The sequence below is a fragment of the Rana temporaria genome, chromosome 1 (genome assembly GCF_905171775.1).
Source record: "Rana temporaria chromosome 1, aRanTem1.1, whole genome shotgun sequence".
NCBI classification, from domain to species: Eukaryota; Metazoa; Chordata; class Amphibia; order Anura; family Ranidae; genus Rana; species Rana temporaria.
In genome coordinates this window covers 289,340,837-289,365,563 of record NC_053489.1, presented here as the reverse complement: position 1 = coordinate 289,365,563, position 24,727 = coordinate 289,340,837, and the positions used below count along the sequence as shown (strand labels likewise).

At 42.2% G+C, this 24,727-nt stretch overlaps 1 protein-coding gene across 8 annotated transcripts in view; it reads right to left on the bottom strand.

Annotated features, from left to right (window-relative positions):
• KANK1 (KN motif and ankyrin repeat domains 1) overlaps window positions 1–24,727 on the bottom strand; it is a 255,581-nt gene that overhangs the window by 71,701 nt on the left and 159,153 nt on the right. The window contains exon 1 of one of the 8 annotated variants that reach the window (XM_040357152.1): window positions 14,700–14,777. The exons of the other annotated variants lie outside the window; for them this stretch is intronic. The gene's annotated coding sequence lies outside the window, so the exon portion shown is untranslated. Of the gene's footprint in view, window positions 1–14,699; window positions 14,778–24,727 lie in introns of those variants that run through there. 8 annotated transcript variants of the gene reach the window in all.

Here is a 24,727-nt window from a genome sequence, read left to right as displayed (position 1 = left end):
AAATCACTAGATACGCCTATTCACGAACGCCTATTCACGAACGTACGCCCGGCCGACGCAGTACAGATACGCCGTTTACGTAACGCTTTATCAGGCCTCAAGTTATTCCATCCAATAGTAATGTTAAAGTATGGCCGCCATTCCGGCTTCGAAATTTGAAAATTTTACGCCGTTTGCGCAAGTCGTTCGTGAATAGGGATTTACGTTGTTTACGTCCACGTCGAAATCAATAGGCCCGTGCGGCGGACTTAGCCGCAATGCACACTGGGTAATATAGGCGCCCGGCGCATGCGCAGTTAAAAAAAAAAACGTCAATCACGTCGGGTCAAGCCTCATTATCATAAAACACGCCCCCTCAGACACATTTGAATTAGGCGCCCTTACGCCCGCCCGCTTTAGGCTACGCCGCCGTAACTTAGCAGGCAAGTACTTTGAGAATCAAGTACTTGCCTCGCTAACTTACGGCGGCGTAGCCTAAACACGCTAAGCTACGCCGCCGCAAAGTTGCACCCATCTCTCTGAATCTAGCCATAAGTTTTTAGTTTCAGTAAGGAAGAGTATAGACGTTTCCCGGGCCTTTGCTATAGTTTGTTAAGGGGCAGGCATAACTAATATTTTTGAAGAAATTATTAGTCTAGCTTCAGGATCTCTTAAACAGCCATATAACATATTGTCTGGTTTATATAAAATACTTTATGTTGACAGAATGGGAATTTGGGCGTGGGAATCTTCCAGAATTATCGGTTTAAGCTACTATAATTAATTGCTATAAGCTTCTTTCAGACTGGGGCTGAAAAAGCATCCCAACGTGACAGTAGTTCTTATACCTCCATTTTCACCCTTGTTGTACAGGTTTTCGGTTACCCGGTGAACAAGGAAGATTTTATTTTATTTTTTACTGTATTTTTTTCCATCATCATTCCACTGAGCGACCAGTTGTTGACCACGTTACCAGTTAACCAAGAGTTAGAAACAAGCCTTATTACATGCCATATTCTTATGTTCCTTAGGGTTCCTATTTCATCTAAATGGACCGCTGAAATAAATAGCAATTCCTGCCATGAAGCCAACTAGATATTTTGTGGCTTAGACTTTCCCACTGGCTGGATCAGCGTCTATTCTGGTTACAATATAGATAGATATCGTTTTTAGAATGCCCATGCATTTAGCCAGGGCTGCTGTTAGAAATCACTGGGGCCCGGTACAGTCTACACGACAGCCCCCCCCCCCTCCCCCAAACATATTTCACACTTTCACAAAAAATACACTAAAATCACTATTAGTGAACACAAATATAACATAAAAACTTACAAAATTAAAACTGGTGGGAGGGAGAAACCCTCTTTCAGTTTCTGCAGGGAGAGACACAGGTAAATTTCTTTAGCCTAGATTTCCACTATTGCGACCTGAAAGTCGCCACAATTTTTTTTAAGCGATTTGAAGACATGCCTCTGTATTTTTGAGGTTTATGGACCTCAAGTCGCATCAAAGTCAGACCAAAGTAGTGCAGGGAGCCGCTGCGCCTTGAAGTCGCACAAATAGGAATGGTGCTCATTGGAAATCATGGGGTATTACTTGTCATGCGACTTTGCTGTCCCAAGTCGCAGGACAAGTTACACAAGTGGAAACTGAGCATTAATTGCCCCCACATGCATTGTTCCCACGCTCTGGCCACATCTGATTATCTCTGGCAGACAGTTGCCACTGCCCTATGGGCGCTGTGGGTGTCAATACAAAGTTAATGACACCCCCAGATACACCGGTAATTTCTTTAGCCTAGGTCACCCCCAGATCAGTTCGCAGATTACAGTGTGAACTGCCAAATGGTGCAGAAATCTGATCACATGGGTGTGAACACCCAGGCGATCCGATTCCAGTGGGAACCAAAAAAAAAAAGTCCTGCACCGTTTTACCATTTTGGTGCGAATGCGATTCAAATTCAGCCATACAATCTATTTATATGGCTGAATTTGCATCGCACAGACACTGCGTATGATCTGCACAGAAGTGCAGTGCGAATCACATGCAATGTCCAACATCACGCCAGCGTTTTATTCTATAGTAGTAAAATTTGGCACCCCTTTGTTCAACACATCCTTCTCCACACCTGCTTCCAATACCAGGAGATTTATGGCTCCCACTATCTTAACTTGTGATCTGTTGTTGCTACCGTAAGCTCAAGCACAGTGCAACACAAATGCACCCACAGACAACAAACCCATAATTTCTTTACTGTGGAGCAGAGCCTATAAATATAAAAAGGGAAAACTCCCAGGAATATGTAAAGGATATTTTTGTATTTCAATCGCTGAAGACCATCTGTTTTTCATTATGTAGTGGTGGCATGCAGACCCTAACATTTAAAAGCAGACAGTACAGAGCTCAAGATAACTTCACTTTGTTCAACAGAACTCCAAACTAAGTGGTCCTCCATGTTAAAATATTTTTTTATTTTTTATTTCCATCCTTAGTTGAAGAAGATTACAATGATGTATGTCCATGTTAAACAACTGAATATCACCTTTTAATAGATAAAAGAAACCTGTACTGAGAAGCTATAATAGGGGCTCCAACTGCCGAACTTTTCTTCCAGCTCTTCCAATAGCTTGAGTACTTTCAAAGTTGTTAATGTGGACCTTCACTCCAAAATAACACTTTTGGTCCCCCCCAAACCTATCACCCGCAATCTAAACAGTCTTTTCCCATGTTCCTGGCCTAAACAAAAATGCAAGGAAAGGGGGGGGGGGGGGGGGGGGAATAGTTTTAAGCCCTCATGGGATTGCGGCAGCGGGGGTTTCCAATCTCACCTCAGAGCAGAATTTGCAGGAAGAGTTCCCATTGGCTCCTTGACCTCTGGAAAAAAGTCAGGCTGTATCTAGGTAGCGCAAGGGGTTGCTAGTTTACTATTAGGTAACCTCCTCAAGTCTGAAAAAGTGTGGGAAGCATTCCCATTGGCCCTTGTCTGCCCTAAGCTGGTCAGGTGACCACTGTATCTGTGCAGCCAAGGGGTTTCTGAGGAGAATTCTTAAATAAAAAGGGGGTTTCAGAGCCCCAGAGTCTCAATCGCCTCAGTAGCATCAGCTGTGGTGGAACACCTCCCCTCCCCTCTCTTTGTCGCGGCTTTAAACTTTATTATGTGGCTGGTGTCACCTTTTGTGTTTTTGGCATTTTGCTGATAAAGAAAAAGGTGCCGATAATGGCACCCAAAACGCACGCTATTTTGCTGCAATTTCTGTTGGGTTTTTAACCACTTCCAGACCTTAGGTGTTTTTCAGATTTGGTGTTTGCAAGACTAAAACAGTTTTTTCTGCTAGAAAATTACTTAAAACCCCCAAACATTATATATTTTTTTTTCTAACACCCTAGAGAATAAAATAGTGGTCATTCCAATACTTTTTGTCACACCGTATTTGCGCAGCAGTCTTACAAGCGCACTTTTTTTTGGAAAAAATTCACTTTTTTGAATTAAAAAATAAGACAACAATAAATTTGGCCCAATTTTTTTATATATTGTGAAAGATAATGTTACGCCGAGTAAAATGATGCCCAACATGTCACGCTTAAAAATTGCGCCCGCTCGTGGCATGGCGTCAAACTTTTACCCTTAAAAATCTCGATAGGCGATGTTTAAAAAATTCTAGAGATTGCATTTTTTGAGCTACAGAGTAGCTCTAGGGCTATAATTATTGCTCTCGCTCTATCGATCGCGGCGATACCTCACTTGTGTGATTTGAACACCGTTTTCATATGCGGGCACTACTCGCGTATGCGTTCGCTTCTGCGCACGAGCTCGTCGGGACGGGGCGCTTTAAATTTTTTTTTTTTTTGTTTTCTTATTTATTTTTATTTATGTTATTACTTTTTACACTGAAAAAAAATAATAATAATTTGATCACTTTTATTCCTATTACAAGGAATGTAAACATCCCTTGTAATAGAAAAAAGCATGACAGGTCCTCTTAAATATTAGATCTGGGGTCAAAAAGACCTCAGATCTCATATTTGGGCTAAAAAAAAAAAAAAATATAAAAAATGTCATTTTTTCAAATGACCAAAAAAAAAAAATGTGTCTCTTTAAGAGGCTGGGCGGGACTGACGTTTTGACGTCACTTCCGCCCAGCCGAGCTATGGGGACGGGCGAAGGAGATTTTTCCTTCAGTCTCGTCCCCGCTCAACAGCCGACAGCACCCGATCGCCTCCGCCGCTACCGACTGCTCCGGTAAGCGGCGGAGGGCGCGGGAGAGCGGCGGGAGGGGGGGGCCCTCTCCCGCCACCGATAACGGCGATCTCGCGGCGAATCCGCCGCGGAGACCGCCATTATCGGATTCCAGACCGCGCACTCTAAAGATCGATACCTAGGTTGTGGCAGCAGCTGCTGCCGTTACCGAGATATCAATCTTTAAAAACAGGACGTACATCGTCGTGCGCAGGTCTGGAAGTGGTTAATAGGTCATGAGACTCAAAACACACATAAAAACCATAACACAGGGTATTAATGCATTCTTGCTGCGTTTTTAATGCATTTTAACAAGAAGGTGCATTTTTTTTTAATTGACCAAAAATGCGGCAAGCAAGATATTTAACACCACAATAGACCAGTGTAAACACATACATAGAATTTAAAGGGATGTATTTATCTTGAGCTTTTCTTGCGCTAGAGGCGGGGGGGGGGGGGTTTGGGGGTCGATAATGGTGGACAATAGAATTATAATTTTTAACATAACACATGTATACACACACACACACACACACACACACACATATACATATACACATACACACACATATACACATATACACACACATCCCCCCCACGGTTAGAATCACTAAGACACACTTAACCCCTTATCGCCCCCTAGTGTTAAACCCCTTTCCTGACAGTGTCATTTACACAGTAACAGTGCATTTTTATAGCACGGATTGCTGTATAAACTACAATGGTCCCAAAATAGTGTCAAAAGTGGCTGATGTGTCTGCCATAATGTTGCAGTCAAGCTAAAAATTGCAGCTCGCCATAAATATACCTCCTAATTTGTAGGCGCTATAACTTGCACAAACCAATCAATATTTGCTCATTGCGATTTTTTTAACCAAAAATATGTAGAACAACACATAGCCTAAACTGAGAAAAAAAACGTGTTTATATGTTTTTGTGGGATATTTATTATAGCAAAAAGTAAAAAATAGTTTTTTTTATTTCAAAATAGTCGTTTTCTTTTGTTTATAGCGCAAAAAAAATAAAATCGCAGAGGCGATCAAATACCACCAAATGAAAGCTCTATTTGTGGGAAAATTTTGTTTGGGTACACGACCGCGCAATTGTTAAAGTGATGCAGTGCCGTATCGTAAAAAGTGCTCTGGTCAGGAAGGGGGTAAATTCTTCCGGGGCTGAAGTGGTTAAACTAATTTTCAGTTTCGGTTTCAGGCATCCTGCATTTTCGGTACCAAAATTTCCATTCGGTGCACCTCTAGTGGCAGATGCACAAGTATATTTTTTGAAAATGACTGCCCTCCTCCCCAGCTGCCCTGTTTACCTGGTGGAACAAAAGAAAGCCAGCCCTATGTAAGCTTGGAATCACTCTTATCGTAGCTTATGCCAGCCATAGTTTGGTTCGAATCGTGGTTGGTTCAGCAGGAACCGGCAGAGATTCGAAGCATGTATGGGCAGGCTGAATGTACCCAAGTTGATTGATCAATCAAATTGGGTACAAATCAGCCTGACAAATTTTACATGCAATTTTACATGTGATTATCACTGGTGGCTGGTATAGTCACTAGCAATGTTTGCCCCCCGCCGCGAGAACACAATAGCTCAGCGGGAGGGATTCCCCTGTCAACATGTGGTTGCAGGAAGTAAATTCACTCCGTCAATGGCTGAGGGTTCTCGGTTTCCATATATGACAGTACTGGGCCGATTGCCAAGCATCGGCTCATAAGTCATCATTCAAATGTTGTCTTTTGCCCTATTGTTATGGTAAAGCGTAAATTGCACTGAGGCACATAGCTTTACTATTCATTTTTAGTGATAACCACCCTGCAGTACACCACAACGCACATGTTATGTTTGGGGTGTGTCAAGTTAAAAAGAAAAAAAAGGGTCACCTCTGATGTTCCATGCATTAAAATGTGCCGTCAGCCAATTCAAAATGAATAGGCTACTCTAACACAGAGCGCCTTACCTAATGGTAGTACTGCATGTTGCATTAATGCAGTGTTTCTCAATTCCAGTCCTCAGGCCCCCCCAACAGGTCAGGTTTTCAGGATTTCCATTATTTTGCACAGGTGATTTGATCAGCTTCACTGCCTTAGTAATCACCACAGCCTTTTCATCTGAGGGAAATCCTGAAAACCTGACCTGTTGGGGGGGCCTGAGGACTGGAATTGAGAAACACTGCATTAATGAAACACATAGCAATTATGGACCCTAAAAGAGCAAAAGGAATACATAAATCCATTTTTACACAAATAGTAGATTATGTAAATTCCTGTTATACCTTTTCAGAAGCAAATCGTGGTCCAACAGACTTCAGTTATGAACACTCGTGGATACTTGTCAAATATTCTCTCTTTTACCCAGGAAATCCTATGCAGATATCGAAAAAGGTATGAGGCTCCACCATTCAGTGGTGTAAAAGCCTAAATCTGCAGCTCTGGATGGTCACAATCTGTGACCTTTGTTCTGATGTCCGTGTCCACGTTTTGTTTACATATTCAACTGCACACAGGCTGACCTGCCCAACAGAAAAATATTTGCAAATGACAAGAATGCAAACTATGTCACCTGACGGGCTTGGTTGCCGCTACAGCTGTCGTCTATTCATCTTGTGTCCTCTTCACACACTGCTATACCAACATCATTCTGTATCACATACGTTTGAAAACTGTATAATCCCGGAGCTTAAATAATCCATTTCAAGCACATATCAGAAAATTTGGGGATTTGATTTGGGGAGCCAGGTCATCTTCTGGTGTTGATTCACCGTGTTTTATCAAGTCCAAAGTCAGCGCATCCCTCCATTAGGAAATTCTAGAGCATTTGATGCTTCCCTCTGCCAACAAGCTTTATGGAAATGCTGGTGCAGTGTGGGATGAGGCATCACATGGTAATACATATCCTCATCTGTGCCCAGATGCCAACCAATGATCTCCCTACAAGTGAGAGAGAGGCAGAGCCTCCTACACTGCTGGGAAGCACTAGAGCTGGTTGGGTAGGCGTGATGTAAGGAAGCTTTTTTTTTTTGGGGGGGGGGGGGGGTTCACCCATGAAACTTTACTCTGTACATAGCGCATCCCTCGACTACACACATAATGCACTCCTGGTATTTATTCCACCACCAAGATCCTCCCAGCCATGCGTGGTTGAGTCCTTGCATCTATTCTATGACAAATAAAAAAGCCCTGGATATAAATTGATATAGTCTTACAGATACAACTGGCCCTTTGAGAGCAACCATAATGCTGATGCACCCCTGGTCTAAATAGTTAATTTAATAATTCTTTGCAAAGTAGTGAAGTTCCTAAATACTCAGCAGTGGTTGGCAGCATGCTGCAGATATGGCGTTTCTGTGTACTTAGAAGATCTCCAAGACCATCCCCAATTATTTAAATTTACCACACCCACTGTACCCTGTTTTTTTACCTGAAATGTGGCACTACCCACATTTAGAAAACTGCCCTCTTAGATAGTGGTCACCAGTTTAGATGTCCTTGTTGAAAGATTTCCCCTCATCTTCTGTTCCTCTGACAACCCCAACATTTGGACTTTCCATCACCCTGTATCAGAAACAATGCTTAGCCAAAACACATTAAGAAAGTGGCTCTTCCAAGTGGGGACACAGACACCAATGAAAACCTGAAAGGGTTCAATGTTTCCCTACTCTATCAAAAATGGGAAAAAAGTTTATGCTTTACACACACTTCAACCCTGTCACTTGTCAGGTGTTGTGGCTACACATTGGCGTCCATACTCTCAAGGAGAAAATATCCCACCATTTACCCGAAAAGAAAAACCTGATAGGTTATGATGGGATGGGCTAAAGGAACCAAATAGCGTGGGGCGCCCCCCCACCCACAATTTACTTAGCAAGTTCACTTAATTTTATGTAATTAGGTGGTGGTGGGGGGTGCTTCATGTTAGTCCACCTTACCATCATGTGTCCATTTAGAAGCCTACTCTATACTGCATGGATGGTCAAAAACAGATGTATAAAATTAGAAATAACTTTATAATATTAGACCTTATCTATATATCAGCTGTTTTAAATGTACAGCTCCTTCCAAGGTGGCATAAGGAAATGATTTGCATGGCTCCATCCACTATTCTAGTAAGGAATAAACTCCCTTATTTTTTGGCTTTGTGATAGAGGAGAGACCTAAAAATACATCTGTTTTTATGAAGGGTCTACTATGTTTACCATCTGCCAGGAAGCATGAAAGTGTCATGTAAATAACTGAAGAACACCTACACATCTGCCATTTCTGAAAAATCCCGATTGCAGGCTCCTAGGAACAGCATCATGCGAGACAATTTAACAACTACATGTGAAAAGTCATTTCAGAGGAAGCCACAGGAATGTGCTCCGATATACTAAAGCAATATTTTTCTATTTTATTCTTCTAAAAGCATTGTGCTTTGAAGCTATGCATGCATGGTTGGCAGAAGAATATTTTTTAGCAGCTTATGTTAGACTCCATACGTTAAATGTACTGGTTTTCATAAAGTAAATCCCATGTATGATTTTTATGTATAGGTAAGCCTATAATAAGGCTTACCTACAGGTACAGTAAATATTTCTTAAACGTGCACTATTTAGGAGCCATTTAGTTTAGATGCAGCCCGTGACATCATCGGCGCATGCGCTCTGAAGGAATCAGTCAATGCGTGGGAGTGACGTCATGGCTGGCTCGGCCAATCAGATAGACGAAGCCTGTAAACTTGGAAAGAAAACTGGGTGAAGAAGCGCCTTCTGCGGTGACAGCGCACTGCTGAAGGGCTTTGATTTCATAACGTGCTAGTATGTGATGCAAAAATAAATAAAATGGTTCATGCCCTGCTTAAAGTGGTTGTAAACCCACTGTTGACACTTTCACCTGCAGGTAAGCCTACATTAAGGAGATACACGGTTAAGGAGATATTTTCACAGAAACGGGCACCGCTGTCTACGGCTGCCCCCACCGCCATCATTGGTAAGGAAATCAGGAAGTGAAGCATTGCGGCTTCACTCCCCGGTTCCCTACTGCGCATGCGCGGGTCGCGCTGCACCGTCCTCACTGTTCCCCGCTGTGTTCTGGGAGCCGTGTGTTTCCCAGAACACAAACAGGAGGGGCGGGACTGACGTCCTGCCCGCAGGTCCCCGCAGAGTCTATGCTCGAAAGTGGGTGCAAATACCTGTCTTAGACAGGTATCTGTACCTCCCTCCCCCCTGAAAGGTGCCAATTGTGGCACCGGAGGGGGGGGGAGGAATCCAAAGAGCGGAAGTTCCATTTTAAGGTGGAGCTCCACTTTAACAAAGTATATCATCTTTGTTTGCTTTTTACCACCTTAAAAGGCCTATGAAAGTTGACGCTGTTCTTGGTTCAAGTGGTTTCACAAAACAAAAACGAAGAGGAACTTCATTCTACTGTGCCTAAATAAAATGTCCACAAATATTTAACATTACTGTGCACATGATTTCTTAACACCAACTTATCAGAGTATTGAAATATACCAATGTTGTTTTAAATCATCATAAACATGCTAAAAGTGACCATTGCCGTCATTCATATCACATGATTTATATTACAAATCCTAAGATAGGATTTTTATAATGCGCCATCTGAACAAAGTCAAACCACAAAATTTGAAATATAGACAAAAAATTCCTAACATGCCATGGACCTAGTCCAAAAGTTCATCATAAATGGACAAAATGATCAATGTTTCACTTAAATTGTATAGTCTAGTTATTTCAATTATTTTTTAGACAGATTTGTTAAAGAGATCAGCTTGATACTTACCCTGTGTGTGTGGTTCTTTGAGGAGTAAAGAGCTATGAACCATCCCTGAGTGGCTCTGGGTCTTTATATCAACTTCTTCGAATATGGGATTGAGCCCTTGCGAAATTGTACTGAACATGGGTTTACCCCTTTCATGCATAATGAACTACTGCTGGAACTTCTCAGTACCATCTGGTGAACTCTGGATCTCAGATGGTGTCTTATTTCTACACCACGTGAGGACAGTAGATGAAGTTAAACTTTTCCAGCAGTTAAAAAGGAGGAGTTTAGTTTACCTTACTCCATGTTCTTCTGTCATCTCCAATAAGCCACACACTCATGGCCCAGTTTTCAACAGGTAACTTTACCCTCTCTGCCATTTCAGTGTTTGGGAAAATCTGTAGCTCTACGCTACAACCTACATTAATAGACTTCCAACTAAAAAGTAAATGGAAATGGATATAGGGGCTTTGGGGGAAGAAGACTGGAATGAGGCACTGGAAGCATCCAATGGTCTCCCCTAAGCAGGGGCAGACTGACCATTTGGGAACTTGGGCATTGCCTGAGGGTCCCTTTAGGGTTGCCAGCCTCAGTAAAACCAGGCACAGTATGTAAAAATCAGTGTTTTTAAAAAATCCCAAGATTATAGCTGCCCCCGCCTCTCCAGTACCTTATTCAGTGTCTGTATTCTGTGTGTATGTATACTGTGTGTGTATACTGTATGTGTGCGTGTGTGTATACTGTGTGGACCCTGCCTCCAAGTCATCCAATGACAGACTTGCACAATTATACATCCTACATAGGTCCTATCTGACACCTATCCATCTTTCCAGATTCAAACCCAATGATGTTACATGTTCCCCTATGTTCCATGTGGTCTACCACTCCTGGCACATTATGTTCCACTTACTCTGGTTGTGTCCTTTGATTCAAGGATACTGTAAACAGGTGGTCAAATTTCTTTATGATATAATTGGCTCCCCCAAATTCCCTGGTCCCAAAACACTATCCGCTAGAACTAGATAAGTTCATTGCTATTTTTTTTTTTTTTTTTTACAAGAAACAATTCATTGCTGGCAAACAGATTGCACACACACTTGGATTCAAGCTACCCCTCCAACCTTGGAATCATAGTTGCACCATGTCAACAAACTCCATATATTATTGCAGGAGCTACCCTGACAAATTTCAAAATGCATAGGCTTAATGTCTGGCTCACTTCAGCACTTGCAATCCATCACCTGTACACCTTAAAAATACACTCACATGGAGGTTAGTTCTTCTGAGAGGAAAGGCTATCTCAACATCTCATGATGTAGCTGAAGCGCTCTTTTACCTTTTGTGTTCAATCCCAGTTTATTAACAAATTTTGTCAAATACAAAACAGGATTGTCCAAAAACAAAAAAAAGGTACAAGTGCACCATACAAGGGAGCAAAAGGCATAAGAAAAACTAAAAACACCACCAAAACATGAGTGCACGGGATACTCCGACACCACACACACACACATACATACATACATACATACATACATACATACATATAACTTTGCAACTTTGGATATAAAACCACAAGATCCCGAATCCCAAGCATATGCAAGATGGGAAAGATGGGGAAAAAGAAAAAAAAAATGTGGGTGTGGAGGTAAGAGCCTGCTACTTTTTGAATATTCCTGGACACTCATATAGCCATATTGTGACAGTCATAATACACTATAGTTTTACCATTAAGTTTCACTCTGAGACCAGGCTGACAATGCAGCTGTCCAAGGGAGTTTCTTGTTGCTTCTCCATCCAGTGGAGACATCCTTTGACAGGAAGTGCATTATTGGCTGGATAAGCAGGTGAAAAAGAAAAAGCTTTAAAAAAAAAAAAAAAACACAAACATATGCAACTTATGCAGCCAGTACATTTAAAGAATGGTAGGCTGCAACATATTACATTTGGTTTGGGGTTTAATATTGCTTTATCTTCCAAGAATGCCATTGTCCAGAGAAAAACACAAAGGCTTAATTGTTCTGGTCTCTCTAAATTCTGGGGTTCATGCACTTCCACGTAGCAGCACTAGGGTCATCTGTTCCAATCCCAACCATGCCTCTACCTGCCTGAAGTTTGTATGTTGTCCATGTGCCTGCGTGAGTTTCCTCTGGGTACATGCTGTTAGGTTAATTGGCTCCTATCTAAATCTACCCTAGTATGTATGAATGCGAGTTAGGGACCTTAGATTGTAAGCCCCATGAGGACAGGGACGGATGTGAATGTACAATACATATGTACCTGTAATAAATGTATCATTCAGACATACTCTTCATGGAATCAGTCTGTCTTTCCAGTGTCTGAGAGATCCCACACAGTCCAAGAACTAGAGCATTTTTACAGGCATCCTGATGAACAGTCAGCTGCTGTTCAGTCAGTCATCATGGTTGGGTCTTGAGTTTGAGCACCAAATCATTTTTTTTCTCCGTGTATGCACATGTACAGTAATCTCCCAAGTGTACACTGAACAGACACCCTGATGCAAGCCCCAGGGCAGGACAACCAGAGGAATTGACCAAAACATTCCAGTCACCTGATCATCACCACCCACTGAGACTGGCTTGATGGAGAAATATGTTCACATCTGAAACAGTTCACAAATACTATGGTGGCTACCTGATCAAGCTGAAATTAGAGAGCAGACACACAACAATAATTTAATAGCTACAGGCACCTTTAAGTTGAACATTTCCCAAAGGCACAAATGGAACAAGAAAAGAGTACAATCTTTTTGATACAAAAACCTATTGCGCCTGCGCATCTCTCCGCCCTCTGAGGTCTATGGTATCTTTAAATGAGAATTATTGTTTTAATCAGCTTTCAGGAGCGGTGTTGGGAAGCATTCAATGGCTCCTTCCTAGCAGGTAATTTTGCCATTTGTTAGTAGAAAAAAAAAAAGAAGAAGAAAACTTTGACCTTCTTGAAACAAAATGCAAGCATTAATTACAATGGGGTGTAGGCTGAACCTTCAATATGCATGAAAATGGCAGGGTGTAGGTAGGAACAAACAGAAATTTCCAGCCCAACGAGTTTATTGTTTTTACCAGGGGACTTAAAGGCAAATAACTACCTTGCACACCTTAATTTAAATGTCAGATCTTGGGGCTCATAAATCTAGTGTTACAGTATGAGCATGAATCAAGACTTAATAAGTAAAGAAAAAACATCTTTATCAGCCCTTGAGACTTAGCTGTATCAGATTTCATAATATTCCCTCATTATAATGCAATTTACTATCAATCTAGGGAGAATACTTGTTTGGAGTTTTTATATAAAATGACGACTTCTGTCCATATTCAGAATGATGAAAGTCCAAACCCATGGTGATTATTAGTTATCTAGTACACCTTGGGTTTCAAGTACAGGATTGGGCATCGCAGCTTACATTAGCATGCAAAGCAGGTGTTTTCTTAAAACTCTACTGCAGGGGTACTTGTATGCATTTTAAGGATAACATCTATGAGTTTCTTGTTGACACTCCTGGCTAGGCAACACCGGGAATAACAGCTATCAGATGCTTTAAATTGATATACCTCCAACAGAAGGGGGGGGGCAGAAGTGTATGCAATTTGCCTCCTCTTGTATGCCCTTTAGTTTTTAGCTGACCAGTACAGTTAGAGGGTTGGCTCTTGCGTGCTTGCACCCTCCGGTTTGACTTAAATTCAACAAAGGATTTACAAAACCAGCCCTGGGCAGGCAATTCACAAACCTGACACGTAGCTTGGGCATGTTGTCCTGGTATAGTTCTTTTTAATTTATGAATCAGGCTGTGATCGCACAGAACACGTGTTACAAGAAAAGTACTACTTGTGCTCTTTAGTCTCAGTTATTGAGGACCCCTTTAGGGAAATAAATTCTGTCAACCCTCTCGATTTATTCTTTTCGTTTATATAGGAAAAGTTCTGCATCTGAAAACGCTTACGCTGCGTACACACGATCGGATTTTCCGCCGAAAAAAGTCAGCTGGACTTGTTTGATCGGAAATTCCGATCGTGTGTGGGCACCATTGGACTTTTGTCCATTGGAGTAAAATAATAGAACATGTTTTAAAAATTCTTCCGATGGAAAAAAATCCGATGGGAAATTCCGATCATCTGTGTGGAATTCTGTCAGAGAAAAATCCATGCATGCTCAGAATCAAGTCGACTCATGCTCGAAAGCATTGAACTTAAATTTTTCTCGGCTCGTCATAGTGTTTTAAGTTACAGCGTTTTGGACGGTCGGAATTCCGATGAAAAAATCCATCGTATTTTAGACCATCGGATACTCCAATCGTGTGTACGCAGCATTAGTGCCTATGAACAAGTCTTTGTACTTAGAACGGGTCATTAATCAGCAACCAACAACTAAATTAAAATAAACCCCCAATATCTTTGATCTCTGCCCTGTGCGTTCTTTTACAATGGCGACAAAAATGGCCTGAGAATGAGTGCTGTCAAAACGAAACAAATTTACAGCACAAGCCTTGTGTCTTCAATAAATACTGCTGAGTGAATTCAAGGAATGAAAAAGGTCACCTAAAAAGACAACTATAGGCATGCCGACAAGAGCACGTTTAGGAGAACCACAACCGATAGAACTCCATGCAAGCCTTAAGAAATGCTCTGCACTAACAAATCCAACGATATTATCTTTGTGCAGTCCATTTTACATCAAACACATTTCTCAGTGCTGTGGTGTGTACTTACTTGACAAAGCACGTGTTTCGGTATGTACATCTAGAAGACAGATACAGATGTCTGCTACACGTGTCCACGTGCTTTCAGATCTCCTTCCAGATTAAAAAAGGTTATCGCAATCATCCAGTTATTTAGTACACGGCTGAAGAGATGGAAATTACCATATACACAACATAATGCATCCTCTTCGAGTTTTCTTCCTGCTGAGCCAAGCCAAAAACTCCTTCAAAGCATTCAAAGTATTTCTAAGCTTAGCCTCCCTCCTCAGACTGGAGCCATCCTATTTTGAAGCGTGTTGCATTTGAATGGCTTACACCTCTAAAATAAACTCTTTTACAATGTGACACACACCCCTACTCTCTTGCCGAGTCCTCCCTGGCTTGAAAACCATGAAATCATTTGCAAATCCGCAGAAAGGTTTAGCCGAGTTGAATGCAGGGCAGAAGTAAGCGCACTCCTTAACAGTATGAATAGAGCTGACAGTAGGGACTCCTATCACACTATACTAATGACAGCATTCTCCGATGCTGCGTGTTAAAACAGAGGCCTTCAAGGCTGCGGAGAAGACAAGCCCTGACATTCACTATAGTCTGCCTGGTCTTCACACTAGCAACTAAGGATTCTCTCATTATATGCTTCCATGATGAAATTAACACTGGAGATTCAAAGATGAAGGGATAGTATGAGTTAGCATCTGTATGGGGTTTTACAATTGATCGTGGTTATCAGGGGCGTAACTAGAAATCCCAGCAAAATGTTGTATGGGGCCCCCCCTCCAAAAAAAAAAAAAATTAACTAATGCCATTGAACAACACATTACTACACTCATGTGGCACAGTACCCAAGCAACAGATTATATTAATTTTGAACAGCAAAACAAAAATTTAAATAACCATATAATAAATAAAAAAATTGTTTGGGTGCAACGTCCCAAAACGTGCTCTGGTCAGGAAGGGGGGGGGGGATTCTTCTGGGGCTGAAGTGGTTAAAATGACTAGGCTAGCATACTTCAGTAAATCCTGACAAATACCGTACATATGATTCACATAGTGGGAATGACACAGTATTTGAAATCTTCAATATGTTTGTAGAGAGATAAATGTATGACGTTTACCATTGCCACTATTGCTATTACTGCTGATTTTTTATTTTTTTTTGCCATTTTTTCTACAAGGACAAAAAAAAAATTCTCACTCGAATACAGGGTTTTTCTCCCCCCACAGGACACCTTACGAATACATCAAACTGGCAATGTTAGCAATTTAAATCACAAACCTGTAATTCTGTGAACAACAATTTCTTATTGTGAACAGTATTGCAGCTTTTATGTTAATTTAGGTCAACTGAAGATCAGTAAGGGCTCTCTACAGCACACTGAGTCACCTACCTTAGCAGCCTCAGCCTTAAGTTGGTGTGCGGTCACAGCAGGGCAGGCACTGGCAGTCAGAGGAGCCGAGGAGAGCCGTGCGGCGGCCGAATTGTAATTCCCGCCGTAGAGCCTGCAGCGCCTATGATGGACGTCACACGTCCCACCATTGGCGCTGCAGACTCCAGAAGGCGGGGCAGCATCCGAGCACATTTTTAGCCCCGAGCGTCTGGGAGTCAGGACCATGTGATGCCGAAAGTGGGTGAAAGTGGCCGAGTGCCGCCAGCGCCGAGTACGGCACTTGGCCGTACTCGGTAACCTTCGGCATCAGATGGTCCTCACTCCCAGACGCTCGGGGCTAACAATGTACTCGGATGCGGCAAACACTCGGGGCTTTTCCTTCATCCTCACCGGGCCCCACCTGGCTGCGGGCCCCATAGCGCCCGCGTGGGTGGCTATGGCGTTAGTTCCGCCACTGGTGGTTATAGCAAAGAAGATGCCTTATTTAAAAAGCTAATATTTTGATACTTTCTCTGCAGACTATTCTATTAACCTAGCTAGTTAAGCCCTGACCTGGATTAGGGGGCTCCCTGGACTGGAGGTTGTGGAGGACAGCCCTCTGTCTGAGAACCCCACGCAGACAGGATACCGGATGATTTTCCAATAGCCCACTGTAACGTGAACCTTGAACAATTCCATCCCCTCACATACATTCCCCTTCTGCTCCCCTTTTTTTTATATTTCTTCGGACTGGACCAGCTCAGTTAGGCCCCATTCACACCTGTGCATAGCGTTTTCAGGCAGAAAGTTGCGCAATTTTACCACGATTTTTGCAGCGTTTTTTACTGCGATTTTGTACAGGTCAAAAGGTCACCAATGTAAAAAGCAGAAAAACTCCCAAATCTGCCTAAAAAAAAGTCCCAGAACTTGTTTGAGCTTCAGACATTTGGAGCTTTTGGCTTCAGGCGTTTTGGAGTGGAGATGTAAACCATCTCCATAGAGAATAATAGTTTTTTTCCCCTCCAGCGTTTTGTAGCTTCAAGCTACGAAACGCTCAGGTGCAAATGCGATCTAAGGGCCAGATTCACAGAAGAAATACGCCGGAGTATCTACTGATACTCCGGCGTATTTTCAAATTTCCCGCGTCGTATCTTTAGTTTGAATCCTCAAACCAAGATACGACGGCTTCTGGCTTCGATCCGACAGGCGTACGGCTTCGTACGCCTTCGGATCGTAGGTGTAATACTTTGGCGCCCGCTGGGTGGAGTTTGCGTCGTTTTCCGCGTTGGGTATACTAATTAGCTATTTACGACGATTCACGAAGGTACGCACGGCCATCGCAGTCTCTTACGTCGTCGCTAGTCTGGTTTTCCCGGCGTATAGTTATAGCTGCTATTTCTTGGACTATCTTTAGACTTGCCATGTTAAAGTATGGCCGTCGTTCCCGCGTCAAATTTTAAATTTATTTTTTTTGCGCAAGTCATCCGTGAATAGGAAACGACGCAACTCACGTCGACGTTCAAAAAATCACGTCAGTGCGACGTCATTTCGCGCAAAGCAAATTTCAAAATGGAGCATGCGCAGTACGTTCGGCGCGGTAACGCGCCTAATTTAAATGATCCACGCCTCATTTGAATTAGGTGGGCTTGCGCCAAAGGGATTTACGCTACGCCGCCGCTTTACAGGCAAGTGCTTTGTGAATCAAGCACTTGCCCGTAAAACTTGCGGCGGTGTAACGTAAATGTGATAGGTTACGCCGCAAATGTCTGTGAATCTGGCCCTAAGTGTTTAAGAGGCGACAGGCAGGCCCTGTATTAGAGATCCTCTTGAGGTTTTTGCATATTACTGTGTTAATAGTGATACTTGTTAGGGTGAACTGCTTTTAGACTAGTTTGTATCTCAGGATCTTAGGTGGGTCCCCATGTTTCAACTTGAGGACACCCTCTATCGGTTTAATTTATTTTGTGTGTGTTATATGAGAGTCTCTATAGAGCTTTGAAATGTGTGTTTATCTTATAGGCTTAGTGCCATATGTAGGCCGTCTGTAGATTTCTGTTTTTTATCTTTTGTATGTTGAAAAAAACCTAATAAAAAAAAAAGCCAATTTTTTTTTTTTTTTTATTATGCAAAAGAAAAATACTTGTTAATCCTGCAAGAATTCAGCGGGCTCCTAACTTGCTGTAGCAGACTGACCATGCTGCCTCTGCTGCAGTGAGAGTTATCGTTCCTGCTGAACTACAGACACCCCCTCCCCTATGTGATGTAGAGATAGAAAGAAGGGGAGATGTAGTGCACATAGGAAAACTGTCCGTGCTTATAATATGTCTACATGCCGACGGACTGATGTTAACCTCTCCTCATCTGGATTCAGCAATGGTATTGTTGTACACATTTTTATACCAGTATCATACTTAGCTACATGTTTTTATGACTGCTTTTGGTACCATTTGGTATTACTCGCACCATTTTTACAGTTTATGTAGCTACATCGATTTTATCTCTAGTGAAATATTTATTTGGTCACCTACTTGAAGACTATAAAAGTTTTAATGCTATTCCCATCGAGCGCTGCCTTTTGTGTGTTTTTTTTATCCTGCTATCCATTTTTCCAGTGGTTGGTAGCTGCATGGGAATCAGCCTGCAAGGAGATCAGCTAAAAGTAGTTGGATCTGTATGTGCGTTATAATTAATCAAAATTAGTCGATTAAAAAAAAAAAAAACACGATTAAATCGAACAGAAAAATGTTGATCAGTAACAGCCCTAATTTTTTCTACTTCGTGTTTTAAAAGATTAAACATGGGGGAATGAGAATGTATTGCACTGTGCAAGGAACATCATATACAAACTATAATCACTGACAGTAGTGTGAACACATGTAAGACAATCGTGATAGATGACTGCATACTGGTAAATGCAAACTTCTTTATTCAATATAAAACCACATCCATCACATAAGAGAAGGGGAACTGTTAACACGTTTCATGCAACATGCTATGTGCAAGTGCCTATAAGCTTGAAATGCATTAACAGTTCCTTCTCGCGTTGTGTAGTGGATGTGTTTTTACCTTTTATGAAGAAGTTGGCATTTACAGGTTTGTAGTCATCCATTACAATGATCTTATAAGTACTGTAGTAATGAGCAGGACTGGAGCAGGTTGACTTTGGGGCAAGCTGGCCATGGACTAACCTGGAGCAGTACCTGGAGCAATATCACATTAATAAAAAGTGTTAACATGGGTGGAAGATTTGGGCCCACAAGGCCCCATCTTAATGTATCCTGTAATAACATCTGTGCTAGTACTGTATACCAAACTTTAGTGGACAATTCTGATGTATAGTCAATTACTGTGCAAAGCGTAGCCTAAAAATACTGCCACTGGCTCGCTCCGAGGAAGCGGGTTCGCTGCCACTGGCTCGCTCCTGCTACGATTCAACACAGCTGTAGCCGATCAGTGGGTCCATCGGCACCCACTAATCATTCGGTACGCAGTCAGAACGGCAGTCCAACTACCGTGTTTCCCCGAAAATAAGACCTACCCCTAAAATAAGACCAAGCATTATTTTCCAGGAGGGCTGCAATATAAGCCCTACCCCGAAAATAAGCCCTAGTTCAAAATGTTTGTAACATCCTATAATCCACTCTATTACAGTAGTATATAATGTACAATGTGTGTGTTTCTGTGATATAATTGCAGAAGAAAGCTCCGGCGGGGCGCTGAACAAAGGTATTTGGCACAATTATATTACAGAAACACACATTATACATTATATACTACTGTAATAGAGTGGATTATAGGATTTTACAAGCATTTCAACTCCGTTTACTCTAGGGATTCCTGTCAGGCAGGGAGAGAGAGAGGGGGAGAAAAGACAGCACATTACATGGTAAGACCTACCCCGAAAATAAGCCCTACTGTGTCTTTTGTTGCCAAAATTAGTATAAGACCCGGGCTTATTTTCGGGGAAACACGGTATGTGAATAAGGCAGATTGCCGTTTTGCCAGTAAGGAAGGCATGGATCTGGTGTTCCTGCAAAGCAGAGACATGAATTCCATGCCTTCCCCTAGTAAAAGCACCTCACACACTGTACAAGAACGCTGGTTAGGCACACAGTCAACCTTCTGATCACCCTTGATGTTGACCCCTTCCCAGCCAATGTCATTAGTACAGTGACAGTACATATTGTTATCACTGATGAATGTATTAGTGTCACTGGTCCCCAAAAAATTGTCAGTGTCCAATTTGTCTGCTGCAATTTCGCAGTCCCACTATAAGTTGCTGATTGCTGCCCTTCCTAGTAAAAAAAAAAAAATATAGCACATAGTTGGAAGACGCTACAACGTTTGTGCAAACCAATCAATATACGCTTACTGGATTTTTAAAAAAAAAATTGGGATTTGTTTTATAGCAGAAAGTAAAAAATATTAGGGTATCTTTTCCAAAATTTTAATTAGTTTTTTGCTTCTAGCGCAATAAACTGCAGAAGTGATCAAATACCACTAAAAGAAAGCTCTATTTGTGGAACAATTTTTTTATTTGGGTTATATTTTATTTGGAGCACAACCGTCAGTTAACCACTTGAGACCCGGACTAAAAAATGCAGCTACAGGACCTTGCCCCTTTTTGCGATTCGGCACTGCGTCGCTTTAACTGACAATTGCGCAGTCGTGCGACGTGGCTCCCAAACAAAATTGGCGTCCTTTTTTCCCACAAATAGAGCTTTCTTTTGGTGGTATTTGATCACCTCTGCGGTTTTTATTTTTTGCGCTATAAACAAAAATAGAGCGACAATTTTGAAACAAATGCAATATTTTTTACTTTTTGCTATAATAAATAGCCCCCAAAAATATATATATAAAAAAGTTTAGGCCAATACGTATTCTTCTACCTATTTTTGGTTAAAAAAATAAAAATAAATCGCAATAAGCGTTTATCGGCTGGTTTCCGCAAAATTTATAGCGTTTACAAAATAGGGGATAGTTTTATTGCATTTTTATTAATTTTTTTTTTTTCTTTACTACTAATGGCAGCGATCAGCGATTTTTTTCGTGACTGCAACATTATGGCAGACACTTTGGACAATTTTGACACATTTTTGGGACCATTGTCATTTTCACAGCAAAAAATGCATTTAAAATTGTTTATTGTGAAAACGACAATTGCAGTTTGGGAGTTAACCACAAGGGGGCGCTGATGGGGTTATGTGTGACCTGAAGTGTGTTTACAACTGTAGGGGGGTGTGGCTGTAGGTGTGACGTCATCGATTGTGTCCCCCTATAAAAGGGATGACACGATCGATGCTGCCGCCACAGTGAAGAACGGGGAAGCCGTGTTTACACACGGCTCTCCCCGTTCTTCAGCTCCACATACCTGTACGTACATACCTGTACGTACATGTGCCCAGCCGTGCCATTCTGCCGATGTATATGCACAGGAGGCGGTCCTTAAGTGGTTAAAGTAACGCAGTACCGTAGTGCAATAAATGGACTGGTCATGAATCTTCTGGAGCTGAAGTGGTTAATCAGATCATCGCAAAAACGCAGTAAAAGATCATCTATCCAACAGTTTGGTGGTGTTAGGACAGTACGACATGATTTAAAACAAAGAAACACAGGCATGTCCAAAGTCTGGCCCGCGGGCCAATTGCGGCCCGTGTTCCAGTTTAATACGGCCCCCCTGGTAATTATATATATATATCTATATCTCTCTCTTTTGTGGCCCCCTAGGGCCACAAAAGATGTATACCACGATGCCTCAGAGGGGTCAGGGAGAGGGCAGGGCGTATGCCATCAGATTACATAAAGGGAGAATCTCCTGTTTACTCGGCAACCTCTGTAATAGGAATACCCGTCTCCTGGGCTGGCATTCGATGACTGTTCCGTCTATCATAGGAGGCGGGACTTTGTATTAAAGAGGCCGCAGAGTAAACAGGAGAGTCTCCTGTATTTAATCTTTTGGCACTCGTCCCGCTCCCCTCCCTGTCCCCTTCGAGGCTGCGGATGGGCATGGATCAGGCTGAGCCTGCACTTATGGCACTTGCATGCATGTTATACACCAATACGGTAGATCCAAATAACACGCCCAAGCACATCCTTTGTCCTGAGGGACTCTCGGACTGAATTTCAATGAATGTCAGGCAAAATGGTCCGCCCTCACGCATGTTCACTTCATCAAATCCGGCCCTCTTTGAAAAAAGTTTGGACACCCCCAATAATAAATGATATAATTGTGGAAACATTGCTTAAACGCTACAAATATACCATTGCAAAACTGAATCCATACTTTTGTGACCCAATGTTAACATAAACTGTACAAACCTTACAAAACTGGAACTTGTGCGATGCCAACTGGAAACTACTTGTTTTTTAAAGACCAGTGAATAACATGAACAGCCTGCTATAAGGAGACCCTGGATCCCAGAACAGGAAAAAACAACATGGTCTAAGCCATCATTCAAACTAGGTCTTAAATCTAGGGGGCTTACATCTGAAGGGGGGCAAATATAACAATCAAACAACAAAATCTGTGATTGGTGGGGTATCCCTCTTATGGCAGTAATCATGTCTGATGATTGCTCCGCATAGTCATTTAATAGCCAAAGAATAAAAAGCGATTTTACAGGACAGGGTTCACCCTACAACTAAAACAACAACAACAACTGACCATCTAGAACAGGGGTCTCCAAACTTTCTGAACAAAGGGCCAGTTTACTGTCCTTCAGAATTTGAGGGAGCCGGACTGTGGCTTGTGCGAGTAGAAAATGCCTGGCGTCAATGGGAGTAAAGAATGCCATCAGTGGTGCTAGTGGGAGAAATATTGCCCCATTGCTAGTATCAGGGCAAGGAACAGTGCCCCACCACTGGTGTCGGTGCAAAGAATAGTGCCCAATTGTTGGTATCAGTGAAAGGAATAGTGCCCCATCATTGGTGTCAGTGAGAAGAATAGGGCCCTGCAGTTGGTGTCAGTGAGAAGAATAGGGCCCTGCAGTTGGTGTCAGTGAGAAGAATAGGGCCCTGCAGTTGGTGTCAGTGAGAAGAATAGGGCCCTGCAGTTGGTGTCAGTGAGAAGAATAGGGCCCTGCAGTTGGAGTCAGTTAGTGGGAGGAATAGTGCCCTATCGTTGGGGTCATTGACAAGAATAGTGCCTTATTGTTGGCATCAGTGACAGAAATTATGCCCCATTGTTGGTGTAGAAGGAACAGTGCCTTGTATCACTGGGAGTAATAGTGTTCCAGGAGCCCAATAAACAAGAAAAGGGCCACATCCTGCCCCTGGGCCTCAGTTCGGAGACCACTGATATGGAATAAAAACATGATAATGCAATGCTCACTGCTGAAGAAATTCAAAAGTGGTTTCACAACACCAAGAAAAAGGGGATGCCATCCCTAACTACAAGATGTAAACATCATCGTCAAAAACATTTTTCCACCAACTTCATTCCTCTGCAATATTCTTTAAAAAAAAAAAAATAGCCGTTATAATCACTTGGCTTCTAATGCCTACAAAAGGTCAGATGCTGCTCACAAGTACAAAAAAAAAAAAAAAAAAAAAAAAAAAAAAAAAAAAAAAGGTAAAAAAGTAGCAGCACACTTTTAAAAAAAAAAGAAAGGGGAATGACATTCCATTTAATGGCAGCCAAGGCAAAAAAAAAAAACTGTCACAGATTGTGTGCGCGGTAAAGCTGTTCCAGCTTGTAGTTAAGAGATCTTGGTAAACAGACTTAGAAATTAATTACCGCCATGAGTGTTAGAAGTGTAAACACCACTGCTCAGGCATGTTAAATTCTTCCCACATACAGAAGGATGGCATGTAGAATCAGGGCCTTGTGAAACACAGAATGCCTTGCTTTCTTGTAATAGTTCACTCCTACAAGAACAAAAAAAAGCTTGATCAAGAAAAAAAAAAAAGTCTATACCCGTTACCAATTTAGGATAGGCAGGGACAAAATCAAAATGGAAGCATGGATTAGGAGTCACTCTGGAGTAAACAATAAAATGCTAAGGAACTTCAGGTGTAGGAAGAAAAGCCAATATGGCCAGAAAAAGCAGCTGAAATCCCTTCAACAAGGAAAGCTTGGCTACTATGGCTAGCATAAAATGAAAGCTTGTAATAGTCACCTGACCATGGCAGAATAAGCCTGGGCTCACACTGATGCAGTTGGGACACCACATGTAATTCGCACAGGAATGTGTTGCAATGGAGCCATGGATTTGTTTGTCTCAAATCGTACCGCGTTCACACCAAACTCATGTAGGACCCTTTTTTAGTCTGCACCAGAATCAGATCGAATGGGTGTTCACACTTGTATCACAGACATACATAGGTTGTACATGTTTATCTGCGGTCTTCTCTCCTCTACAGCCTTTCAAAGTCTAAAATGTGTAAAACTTGTCTGATCTTTCAGAAAGCAGGGGTCAGGGAACTGAAGTTACACTCTGCAGAGCTGTGTGAAAGCGGATTGGAGGGGAGGGCAGAAAGGGGCAAAGGGCGAAGGGGCGAAGGGGCAAAGGGGGAAAGGGCAAAGGGGGAAAGGGCAAAAGGGCAAAGGGGGAAAGGGGGAAAGGGCAAAAGGGGGAAAGGGGGAAAGGGCAAAAGGGCAAAAGGGCAAAAGGGCGAAAGGGCGAAAGGGCAAAAGGGCAAAAGGGCGAAAGGGCGAAAGGGCAAAAGGGCA